General features: G+C 42.7%; 1 pseudogene; it reads left to right on the top strand.

The window, feature by feature from the left end:
• Positions 1–1195: 1195 nt before the first annotated feature.
• On the top strand, positions 1196–13563 carry LOC139330067 (uncharacterized; annotated as a pseudogene).
• Positions 13564–13659: the final 96 nt, after the last annotated feature.

Raw genomic sequence — 13659 nt, 5'->3', positions numbered from 1 at the left:
GTTTGCTTGCTACTGGAAAAATAAATCATGAAAATCCATGAACTTTGGGATGGACATTGAATTTCTTCTGCCTGCGTAACTTGCAAGCCCATGGTGCAAGCCCAAGTGGCTGACTGATATTTTGACAATTATCAGATATCAAAATATATTTTGAAATCAATGAAAGATTTTCGTCATATCCCTGAGTTGTCAGTTTGCATGAATTGATTAGCGATAGTTTGGAGAAGTCAGGCATTTGCTGAAATGGCGAGAACATGGAGGGACTGGTGGTGAGCTTCACACACTTTAACGTACGGACTCTTTTGACTCTTTTTGAAGCGACTCAGGCTGAAATTTTCACAGATGGTAACATTTTAAAGTTTTATTCACATTATGTTTAATCACGTTCGCTGGCTTTCTTCTAAACTCTGTCATGTCATCTGGTGTTTTCCATATTTGCCTGGAAGTTATCCAAACCACAGGGCGTAAAGGGGATGTGAAGCCACTGACAGGCAACCAAATGAAACGCACCGTTAACTCACTGCAGTTTCTCTGAGTTTGAACATTGTTGTAAACATTTAGGATTATCTAAGTACACAACTCAAGAAAATATATAATATAGGCCGAGTTGTTTTGAGACATTTCAATGTTATTGTACCTTTCAACACAATCACACAGTGTTTGCCAAGGTATTGAAAATTGTGTGTTTGTCGCTGTTCTTTTGTTTAACATAAGTGATGACAGTAGAGTAGAGCTTTCTCTGCCCAGTTACCTTAATGCTAAATCTCTGAGCATTTAGATGCCTTTCATTCCCACTGCACTTTGTATTGTTGGTTTAATTCTATTTACAAAATCCAAAGTCTGAGGTCACTGGAAGACAGCGGAGGTCTTTCATGCAGTGTGTGTTATATTGTTCAGTTGAGATGGCCCTGCTCATGAGCGGCTCCTATAATATCATGTTCAATTGATTTTTAATGTTTTGTTGACAGACCATTATGTTAATTATGTACTTTGTCATCACGTTAGTTTTGATCATATGAAATCTTGTTTGTCATGGGAAAAAGAGGTGTGTCTGTCGGTGGTTACGTAAGAACAACTATCACAAGACCCTTTGTACATACAGACATTATAAAACAACAGATATTTTAAGTGAGGAGGACAAAAGTCTCGAGAAGCTCAGACCTTCCTCCTGCTGCTGGTTCAAGTCTCTTCAACAATGTGGCTTTATAATTTTTTACTGAGTTTTGACCTCAAGGCCATATTCCTGTTTATTCTTATTTTTATCCTAATTGCAGACTTCCTCAAACACAAGAACCCTCCAGATTTCCCTCCAGGACCGTTCTCTCTTCCCTTTGTTGGGAATATCTTCAGTGTGGACAAGAAACATCCACACATTTATTTTACCAAGGTAAAGATAAATACACAGAAGGTTTTCACCTTACACTGCCTGTAATCATTAAGTATCAAAGATTAAAAGTGATATCATTGCTAAAGGCTTTTATTGATATGTTTTAGTGTTGTTAAAGTCACTTACAAGTGATTTCTAGTTTTTTTTTTTTGATTGTGCATTTCCTATCAGGATAGTGGAATATGTGAACAATAACAACATGTTTCAGTTGGCAATGAACTAAAAAAAATGGAAGCCATTTCAATAATTTCCACTCATTCACCTTGAAAATGTACTGTAGCTTTAAGTTTGCACACTTTTGGAAATGTGAATTTGCATTCGTCTGAATTTAAGACAAAAGTCTACATGATGCAGAAATGTGTTGTGGTTCATCACACTTCCATCATGTATTGTCTGCAGCTAGCTGACATCTATGGAAATGTGTTCAGCGTCCGCCTTGGCCGTGGCAAGCTGGTGCTTGTGTCTGGATACAAGATGGTAAAGGAAGCCATTGTGGAACAAGCCGAGAACTTTGTGGATCGACCATACAGTCCAATGATGGACAGACATTACTCAGGAACAACAGGTGTACAAATCTGTCTTTTCTCTAATGCTGCAGAGAAATAATTTCCCCTGAACCATTAACCCTCTGTCCTCTGCATGCTTGTGTCTAGATGGTCTGTTCATGAGCAATGGTGAAATATGGAAGACACAGCGACGCTTTGCTTTGTCTACCTTACGTAGTTTTGGCCTGGGCAAAAACAGCCTCGAGCAGAGCATCTGTGAGGAGATCCGACACCTGCAGGAGGAGATAGAGAAGGAAAAAGGTGGCACACAATGAGAATAAAATACAGTTGGAGTTGGTCGCCTCAGCTCTTCAGCAACTGACTAAACAGCGGACTCTTTTCCTCCAGGTGAACCATTCAGTCCAGCAGGCCTCTTCAACAATGCTGTGTCCAACATCATTTGCCGGCTGGTGATGGGGAAACGATTTGAATACAATGACCACAAATTCCAGATGATGCTGAAGTATCTGTCCGAAATTGTTTTTGTGCGGGGCTCCATATGGCGTATGGTAAGTCAGCCATATCCAGTGACTTCAGAGACAGCATTCTGGTGCACCTGCAGGAGACAATCCATAACTGTCCGAGAAGCAAATGGCAAAGTTCATAGCTTGTCACCAAAAATGATGTGAGTGAAAGTTTCGCTCATCTACTGATTTCTTCCAAATAGCTGTATGAGTCATTCCCTGGAGTGATGAAACACTTGCCAGGTCCTCACAACAAAATGTTCAGCCAGTTCAACACACTCCAAGACTACATCACAGAGGAGGTGAAGAGTCACAAGAAGGACCTGGACTACAACAATCCCCGGGACTACATTGACACTTTCATCATTGAAATGGAGAAGGTATGTGAACAACTGCATTGTGCACACGTGATTTTTTTCCCCCCCAACTCTGTTCCACCAAGTCCTGCCCCACTGTGTTTTGATTGGCTAGTGCTCGTTGGTCAGAAAGCCTTTAGCTCACAGTACAAAGAGTGTCAAAGCTCAAGTAGGGAGGAGATGAATGGATGAAACACAGGACTATCATACCGAAAACAAACCAAACAGTGACTTATTATTTTCAGTTTTCAGTCACAGTTTGGTTAGGTTTAGGCACCAAAACAAGTTGGTTAGGTTTAGGACAATAAGCACTAGTCAACAATATTGTACTGCACTGTGTAGGCCCTGCTCTCAATCAACTGTATCTTGTCTGCATTTCTGAATAGCACAAAGAGACCAACCTGGGCTTCACTGAGACCAATCTGGCCCTGTGCTCTCTGGATCTATTCCTGGCTGGAACTGAGACAACATCCACCACTTTGCTGTGGGCTTTGGTTTTCCTTATCAAACACCCCAATATCCAGGGTAGGTCACACACTAGGCCGTTTAATGAGCTACCTGAAAAACAACCATAGCCATGAATGTGAACCAAGCCTGAACGTGGAAGTGCCTTGAACTTGCATTCTTTCTAAGGGCCAGCAGGGGGGTGACCTCTCTGGTTGCAAAACAGATTGTATGCATTTTATGAGAAAATCTGATTTTGACTATTTTGATGTATTACCTTGGTAAACAGTTTCCTCATGAGTTTATGGTCTCATTCGCTTGTTTCAAGTCTTTTTCAATTCAGCATGATGTTTAATTCAATAACTGTGGGTCCATGTAGAACTAAATACACTATAAAGCAGGGTGTGCTTTAGGGCATGGTTGCAAATCATGACCACAACTTGTCCTCACATTCTCTGGCATCAAATCAGGATACAGGCACAGTGATGCGTACCCATTGCAGCTCCACCCTCTCATCCAAACATGGTCACATCTGGCTCCTGATTGCCACAATGCCAGCCTCTAGGATTAGAAATGGCAGTCACAAACTGATGGGTGACATCATGTTGGTTACGTCCACTCTTTGTTATACAGTCAATGAAAACAACACGGAAAGAACATCAAATGAGTATACAGCCATGCTAGCAGCTCTGCGGGACTCTACCTGTCAATCCATCCAATAGCTATTGAGATATTTCATTCTGGACCAAAGTGGTGGACTGACAGACCAACTAGTGCATTGCCATGCCACTAGCATGGCTAATGATAGGGATTGTTCGTATGCCTCATTTTCTCTTTGAAAGACTTTCAAAAAGGATTTACTGGCATTTAAATGCAATATATCATGATTTGATCCCCACATCTACAAGTTAGTGGATAAACCTTTGAGGTAACAGAGCAGTTAAGCCATTCAGATAAATGTTTTCTTTGTATCAATGTTCAGTTACTATGCGCACAAGAAAACGTTCAAGTCAACAACCTGTTGCCTTCAATCATCCTTATTTCCTTAAGAAACCTTTGGAGGAAATTAATGGAGAGCTTCACAGTTTTTCAAGTCTGTCTTAAAGCAATACTCACAAGCCCATTCCTTCAATTTTCTTGTATTTCTAGATAAAGTCCATGCAGAGATAGACAGAGTCATTGGACAGAACCGCCTGCCCTCCATGGCTGACAGAGCCAACCTGCCCTACACTGATGCCGTCATCCACGAGATCCAGAGGGTCGGAAACATCGTTCCTCTCAATGCACTCAGAATGGCCGCCAAGGACACAACACTGGGTGGTTACTTCATACCCAAGGTGCATTTAGTACAATCAATTTAAGTCTCAACAGAATTATGTCTTAAAGGTTTTGGAGGAATGAAAGTGTTGTTTCAGCAATGCATGGTGTTAACGTAAAGGTCTTAATTTTTAGGGTACGTCCATAATGCCCAACTTGACCTCTGTGCTGTTCGACAAGACTGAATGGGAGACTCCAGACAGCTTCAACCCGGGACACTTCCTCGATGCTGAGGGAAAGTTTGTGAAGAGAGAAGCTCTCCTGCCTTTCTCTGCAGGTAAATCACATTCACCTCAATCTTTAGCACAACCTCAACCAGAATATAAGTGTCATCCTGAGCTCTTAAACCTTCCTGTGGACTCTTTAGGGAAACGTGTGTGTCTCAGAGAAGGCCTCGCCAAGATGGAGCTGTTCCTGTTTCTTGTTGGTTTATTACAGAAGTTCTCTTTCTCCGTTCCTGATGGAGTTGAGCTGAGTACAGAAGGAATTACTGGAGGTACACGTGTACCACACCCCTACAAGGTTTACGCCAAGGCTCGCTGAATTATGAAGCGTCTCACTCAACCACTTTACATCCAACTGATATGAAACAGATGAGACTTAAAATACTTCAGGAGGAGAGAAAACTGTCTTTGACTGTCAGCCTTTCACCATTATATGATTTCCTCATGTAGCTAAGACCTGTTTATTATCTCTGCCTCTATGTTTCGAAACCCAAGTCCAGTTGCCCTTCAATACAAACCTCCTTGAATAAACATGACCTGCATGACTTAAGTATCTTCACAGACACTGTTTATGAGATGTTCCCTCTGCCCTTGTGATGTTGTAATGACAACATGTATGAAGATTTCATAAATACACAATCTTCAAACTGTACTGACTCAATCTTGTTAGGTCATGTATAAACCATTACTTAATGAACTAAAACAAATTACAAAGCATTTTAATGCATTTGTTTATGACTAATAAATGATATACTGATTTGTGTCAAACACCTTGTTTAAGTTATTGGTAAAAACACAACATAACATAGATTCATGGCTGGTGACCTATCTACAAACAACTGGAAGCAACAAGTTTTGTTTGGCTTCAATACTGAAAGCCTGCTAGTTTGCACCCTGGACCAGATTGAAGCTGGTACAGAAGCCCTCGCTTCGACTGCGACTCTGCTTCCTCAATCACAGAAAGTTCAGGCAGAGATAGACAGAGTGATGGACAGTCTCGGCAGCCCAACCTAACCGACAGACCCAACCTGCCTCACACAGATGCTGTCATCCATGAGTCTCAAAGGATGGCAAATATTGTTCCTCTGGGACTGTCTAAAATGGCCAGTAAAGACACCACACTGGGAGAATACTTCATATCTAAGGTAAAGGAGTACAGCCAGAGTCACCCAGGGAAGCACAACAAGCTATAAAATTCATAAATTACTTCTACATAACTGATGCCAATATTTTATGACTTGTTTTCCAGGGTACAGCTATTAACACGATGCTTGAGTCTGTGCTGTATTTCTTGGTAGCTTTGCTGCACCTGATGGGAAACCTGCCTTACACATATATCATTAATACACCTGTGTGAGATTACCCAGATTTTAAGGTCACAAATAACAGCTTTTTACTAATATTATAGTTAATTTACATTTACGCAAAATTTATTGTGGAAGTGTTACTTTCTCACTCTGTGTGAAGACATTTAAACACACTTACACCTGTACAGATTTGGTATTGTCGTGGAATGTGAAGGCCAAATGCACAAACCGCAAAGGCCCAAAATGCTCAAATTCAGCTGTCCAATTGTTTCAGAAAAAATCTTCTTGAAGGTGTCCAAATAAAGATCTGCAGGAGTCAGAGGTCCGAGGAGCAAAGTACTTTATTGCCAGCAACAAAGGGGAACACGCTCAGAAACGCACAGCATGCAATTCTGATGAACTCCAACTTACAATGGTCTGCGCTCTGTCTTTTATGCAGTTCAGCTCAGTGTTCACCACGCCCCTGGGGGCATCTTCTCTTTTTTCTAAAGTTACTCTTTTTACACCATTATATTATCTTCTGGCAGCTGTTCTTGTTAGGATCCTGCCTTCCTGTCTCTCCTTTTGTGTCTCTTTGCCCTTTTCCCTGTGTGTGTGTTTGTCTGTTCACCCCTGCTGGCGTGGCTGGGCAGCCCCTTACCTGCTGCCAGCTCCACCTCCTTCGACTCACCTGTGTTCATTCTCCCAGATGAGCCTGTGTATTTAAGGAGTGAGCAGTCTTCTCTTCCTTGCCGGAGTATTCCTTCATCCTCCCATGTCGGTGTCTGGTCTTCTGTTCTGTAAGTACTACGTCTCCTGTTTTCCCTCGATCTCAGAGAAATTGTTAATTGTTCATTATTTAGTTCCAGCCACTTACCGTGTGCTGTGTTTTTCTTTGTTTCAGTGCCTCCCTGCCGCTTCCACGCGTGCCTCGTTTGTCAAACCTGCTTCATCGGAGCTCCTTTCGTTCATCCACTCTGTTTGAGTGCGTCTTTTGTTTGTTTCTTATCCACTCATTGAGTGCGTTTTCTGTTTCCCATTTGTTTAATAAACTGTGTTTGGTTTTACACAAATCCTGTCTTCGGGTCTGCATCTCTGGTTCCTAATACTTTGCGAAGCAGCTGCCAGACAGCTGCTTCTTTGGTGAACTTATATAACCTTATTTAACCTTACTGTCTGACACCTGCAAGGCCATTGATAGTCCCAGGAAGCCCTGATAGTGATGCTCTAGGATTTCATGATCGTTCTACCTGTGCCACAGCGCATCAGCTGTTACCAGGTGTCACTCTGAGCAAACTATCTATCATCACAGTATCACAACCTAACAAATCATTTCTACTACAATATCAGACTCAATAAATCAACCATTTTCAGCTACCATTGATCATAAATTGATTATAAATTACGAATGATGCAGAACCTCTTTCAAGAGGCCAGCAGGGAGAACAGACCATGGTGGGGATATGAAGAGTCCCTGATAATGTTAACAGCACGGGACATGCAGCGTTTAGGTGCAATGTCCTAAATGGAGGGGAGAGAAGTCCCAATGATTTTCTCCGCATGTTCTTCCCGTCAGCAGCACTGCAGCCTCCACACCACACAGAGATGCAGCTAGTCAAGATGCTCCCTATGGTGCTTCTATAGAATGTAGTGAGGATGGGTGGGGGCAGGTGGGCTCTCCACCCTGCACAGAAAGTGCAGGCATTGCTGTGCCCTTTTCACCAGTGACGTGGTGTTCACAGACCAGGTGAGGTCGTCTGTGATGTGCACCCCCAGGAACTTGGTGCTGCTGACCTCCACAGCCGTGTTGTTGAGGAGAAGTGGAGCGTTACTGAGCTGGTTCTTCCTGAAGTCAACAATGATCTCTTTGGTTTTATCCAAGTTCAGGATCAGGTTGTTGACTTTGCACCAGCTCACCAGCTGCTCCACCTCCTCTCTGTAGGCCAGGTCGTTGTCATCCCTGATGAGGCCCACTACTGTTGTGTCATCTGCGAACTTCACAAAGTGGTTGGTGGCAGCCTTGGGGACGCGGTCATGTGTCATCAGGTTGAACAGCAGAGGGCTCAGGACACAGCCCTGAGGGGAGCCTGTGCTGAGTGTGATGACACGGGAGGTGTTCTGTCCGACACGCACCGACTGAGGTCTTTCAGTGAGGAAGTCAAGCAGCCAGTTACACAGGGGGATGCTGATTAGCGATAGTTTGGAGAAGTCAGGCATTTGCTGAAATGGCGGGAACATGGAGGGACTGGCAGTGAGCTTCACACACTGACTGCACAGACTCTTTTGACTCTTTTTGAAGCAACTCAGGCCGAAATGTTCAAAGATGATATCATGTTAAAGTTTTATTCACATTATGTTTAATCACGTTTGCTGGCTTTCTTCTTAACTCTGTTGTGTCATCTAGTGTTTCCCATATTTGCCTTGAAGTTATCCAAACTACAGGGCGTAAAGGGGATGTGAAGCCACTGACAGGCAACCAAAGAAACGCACCGTTAACTCTCACAGAATTGCAGTTTCTCTGAGTTTAAACATTGTTGTAAACATTTAGGATTATCTAAATACACAACTCAAGAAAATATATAATATAGGCTATATATATCACACAGTGTTTGCGAAGGTATTGAAAATTGTGTGTTTGTTGGTGTTCTTTTGTTTAACATAAGTGATGACAGAAGAGGAGAGCTTTCTCTGCCCAGTTACCTTGATGCTAAATCTCTGAGCATTTAGATGCCTTTCATTCCCACTGCACTTTGTATTGTTGGTTTAATTCTATTTACAAAATCCAAAGTCTGAAGTCACTGGAAGACAGCGGAGGTCTTTCATGCAGTGTGTGTTATATTGTTCAGTTGAGATGGCCCTGCTCATGAGCGGCTGCTATAATATTATGTTCAATTGATTTTTAATGTTTTGTTGACAGACCATTATGTTAATTATGTACTTTGTCATCACGTTAGTTTTGATCGTATGAGATCTTGCTTGTCATGGGAAAAAGAGGTGTGTCTGTCGGTGGTTATGTAAGAACAACTATCACAAGGCCCTTTGTACATACAGACATTATAAAACAACAGATATTTTAAGTGAGGAGGACAAAAGTCTTGAGAAGCTCGAACCTTCCTCCTGCTGCTGGTTCAAGTCTCTTCAACAATGTGGCTTTATGATTTTTTACTGAGTTTTGACCTCAAGGCCATATTCCTGTTTATTTTTATTTTTATCCTAATTGCAGACTTCCTCAAATACAAGAACCCTCCAGATTTCCCTCCAGGACCGTTCCCTCTTCCCTTTGTTGGGAATATCTTCAGTGTGGACAACAAACATCCACACATTTATTTTACCAAGGTAAAGATAAATACACAGAAGGTTTTCACCTTACACTGCCTGTAATCAATCAAAGATTAAAAGTGATATCATTGCTAAAGGCTTTTATTGATATGTTTTAATGTTGTTAAAGTCACTTAAAAGTGATTTCTAGTATTTTTTTTCCATCGTTTTTTGCTGTGCATATTTTCATTCTGAAGTGTGAATTTTAGTGAGACATTCTAATACGTTTAAATTTGATGAATCTGATCAATACAATTGAACATACAGTTTGAGATTCATCACAGTATTGTGCATTTCCTATCAGGATAGTGGAATATGTGAACAATAACAACATGTTTCAGTTGGCAATGAACTAAAAAAAATGGAAGCCATTTCAATAATTTCCACTCATTCACCTTGAAAATGTACTGTAGCTTTAAGTTTGCACACTTTTGGAAATGTGAATTTGCATTTGTCTGAATTTAAGACAAAAGTCTACATGATGCAGAAATGTGTTGTGGTTCATCACACTTCCATCATGTATTGTCTGCAGCTAGCTGACATCTATGGAAATGTGTTCAGCATCCGCCTCGGCCGGGACAAGATGGTGTTTGTGTCTGGATACAAGATGGTGAAGGAAGCCATTGTGGCACAAGCCGAGAACTTTGTGGATCGACCATACAGTCCAATGATGGACAGATTTTACTCAGGAACCACAGGTTCACAAATCTGTCTTTTCTCTTATGCTTCAGAGAAATAACTTCCCCTGAACCATTAACCCTCTTTCCTCTGCATGCTTGTGTCTAGATGGTCTGTTCATGAGCAATGGTGAAATATGGAAGACACAGCGACGCTTTGCTTTGTCTACCTTACGTAGTTTTGGCCTGGGCAAAAACAGCCTCGAGCAGAGCATCTGTGAGGAGATCCGACACCTGCAGGAGGAGATAGAGAAGGAAAAAGGTGGCATACAACGAGAATAAAATACAATTATAGTTGGTCGCCTCAGCTCTTCAGCAATTGACTAAACAGTGGACTCCTTTCCTCCAGGTGAACCATTCAGTCCAGCAGGCCTCTTCAACAATGCTGTGTCCAACATCATTTGCCGGCTGGTGATGGGGAAACGATTTGAATACAATGACCACAAATTCCAGATGATGCTGAAGTATCTGTCCGAAGTTCTTTATCTGGAGGGCTCTATATGGGCTATGGTAAGTCAGCCATATCTAGTGACTTCAGAGACAGCATTCTGGTGCACCTGCAGGAGACAATCCATAACCATCCGAGAGGCCAATGGTCGTGCTCATAACTTGTCACCAAAGATGATGTGAGTGAAAGTTTCTCTCATCTACTGATTTCTTCCAAATAGCTGTATGAGTCATTCCCTGGAGTGATGAAACACTTGCCAGGTCCTCACAACAAAATGTTCAGCCAGTTCAACACACTCCAAGACTACATCACAGAGGAGGTGAAGAGTCACAAGAAGGACCTGGACTACAACAATCCCCGGGACTACATTGACACTTTCATCATTGAAATGGAGAAGGTATGTGAACAACTGCATTATGCACACGTGATTTTCTTCCCCAACTCTGTTAGTCCCACCCTGCTGTGTTTTGATTGGCTAGTGCTCGTTGGTCAGAAAGCCTTTAGCTCGCAGTACAAAGAGTGACAAAGCTCAAGTAGGGAGGAGGTTGTGGTGGATGAATGGATCAAACACAGGACTCTCATACCGAAGACAAACCAAACAGTGACTTATTATTTTCAGTTTTCAGTCACAGTTTGGTTAAGTTTAGGCACCAAAACAAGTTGTTTAGGTTTAGGAAAAGATCAGGATTTGGCTTAAAATATACTCTTTGATGCTCGAATAGAGGCAGTAAGTACTAGCCAACAATATTGTACACACTGCTCTGTGTAGGCCCTCCTGTTAATCGACTGTGTCTTCTCTGCATTTCTGCATAGCACAAAGAGACTGACCTGGGCTTCACTGAGACCAATCTGGCCCTGTGCTCTCTGGATCTGTTCCTGGCTGGAACTGAGAAACATCCACCACCTTGCTGTGGGCTTTGGTTTTCCTCATCAAACACCCCGATATCCAGGGTAGGTGACACACTAGGCCTACAATGAGCTACCTGAAAAACAACCATAGCCAGTAGAATTAGTGGACAGAACTTCTGGGTCGGCTGCACGGTGGCGCAGCAGGTAGTGCGCGTGCCTCACAGCAAGAAGGTTGCCGGTTCGATCCCCGGGTCAGGCGGGGCCTTTCTGTGTGAAGTTTGCATGTTCTTCCCGTGCATGTGTGGGTTCTCTACGGGTACTCCGGCTTCCTCCCACAGACCAAAAACATGCTCATTAGGTTAATTGATGACTCTAAATTGTCCATAGGTGTGAGTGTGAGTGTGAATGTTTGTTTGTCCTTGCATGTGGCTGGCAATCGGCTGGCGACCAGTTCAGGGTGTACCCCGCCTCTCGCCCATTGTAGCTGGGATACGCTCCAGCCCCCGCAACCCCGAAAGGGATAGTATAGATAATGGATGGATGGAACTTCTAGGTCTTAACGTGGAAATGCCTTGAACTTGCATTCTTTCTAAGGGCCAGCAGGGGGCAACCTCACTGGTTGCAAAACAGATTGTATGCATGTTTATGGGTAAATGTGATTTTGGCTGTTTTGATTTATTTCCTCATGAGTTTATGGTCTCATTTGCTTGTTTCAAGTCTTTTTCAATACAGCATGATGTTTACTTCAATAACTGTGGGTCCATGTAGAACTAAATACACTATAAAGCAGGGTGTGCTTTAAGGCATGGTTGCACTACCACAACTTGTCCTCATGTTCTCTGTCATATCAAATCAGGAAACAGGCACAGTGATGCGTACCCATTGCAGCTCCACCCTCTCATCCAAACATGGTCACATCTGGCTCCTGATTGCCACGATGCCAACCTCTAGTTTTAGAAATGGCAGCCACAAACCGATGGGTGACATCATGGTGGTTACGCCCACTCTTTGTTATACAGTCAATGAAAACAACACTGAAAGAGCATCAAATGAGTATACAGCCATGCTAGCAGCTCTGTGGGACTGTACCTGACAATCCATTCAATAGCTATTGAGATATTTCAGTCTGGACCAAAGTGGACCAAACCAACTGATTGCCAGTGGCATTGCCATGCCACTAGCATGGCTAATGATAGGGATTGTTCGTATGCCTCATTTTCTCTTTGAAAGGCTTCAAAAAAGATTTACTGGCATTTCAATGCAATATGTCATGATTTGATCCCCACATCTACAAGTTAGTGGATAAACCTTTGAGGTAACAGAGCAGTTAAGCCATTGAGATAAATGTTTTCTTTGTAGCAATGTTCAGCTACTACGCCACATGAAAAAGTTAGTAAGTCAGCAATCTGTTTTACCTCCAATCATCCTTATTTGTTAGCAACCTTTGGAGGAAATGAATGGAGAGTTTCACAGTTTTTCAAGTCTGTCTTAAAGCAATACTCACAAGCCCATTCCTTCAATTTTCTTATATTTCTAGATAAAGTCCATGCAGAGATAGACAGAGTCATTGGACAGAACCGCCTGCCCTCCATGGCTGACAGAGCCAACCTGCCCTACACTGATGCCGTCATCCACGAGATCCAGAGGGTCGGAAACATCGTTCCTCTCAGTGCACTCAGAATGGCCGCCAAGGACACAACACTGGGTGGTTACTCCATACCCAAGGTGCATTTAGTACAGTCATTTTAAGTCAGAACAGAATTATGTCTTGAATGTTTTGGAGGAATGGCTGTGTTATTTCAGCAATGCATGGTGTTGACATAAGGGTCTTGATTTTTAGGGTACGTCCATATTGCCCAACTTGACCTCTGTGCTGTTCGACAAGACTGAATGGGAGACTCCAGACAGCTTCAACCCGGGACACTTCCTCAATGCTGAGGGAAAGTTTGTGAAGAGAGAAGCTTTCCTGCCTTTCTCTGCAGGTAAATCACATTCACCTCAATCTTTAGCACAACCTCAACCAGAATATAAGTGTCATCCTGAGCTCTTAAACCTTCCTGTGGACTCTTTAGGGAAACGTGTGTGTCTCGGAGAAGGCCTCGCCAAGATGGAGCTGTTCCTGTTTCTTGTCAGTTTACTACAGAAGTTCTCTTTCTCCGTTCCTGATGGAGTTGAGCTGAGTACAGAAGGAATTACTGGAGGTTTTCATGTACCACACCCCTACAAGGTTTACGCCAAGGCTCGCTGAATTATGAAGCGTCTCACTCAACCACTTTACATCCTCATGTAGCGAAGACCTGTTTATTGTCTCTGCCTCTACATTTCAAAACCCAAGTCCAGTTAC

This window comes from Chaetodon trifascialis, chromosome 4, assembly GCF_039877785.1.
Source record: "Chaetodon trifascialis isolate fChaTrf1 chromosome 4, fChaTrf1.hap1, whole genome shotgun sequence".
NCBI classification, from domain to species: domain Eukaryota; kingdom Metazoa; phylum Chordata; class Actinopteri; order Chaetodontiformes; family Chaetodontidae; genus Chaetodon; species Chaetodon trifascialis.
Note: the sequence above shows the minus strand (reverse complement) of the source record. Positions and strands in the feature narration are given on the sequence as shown.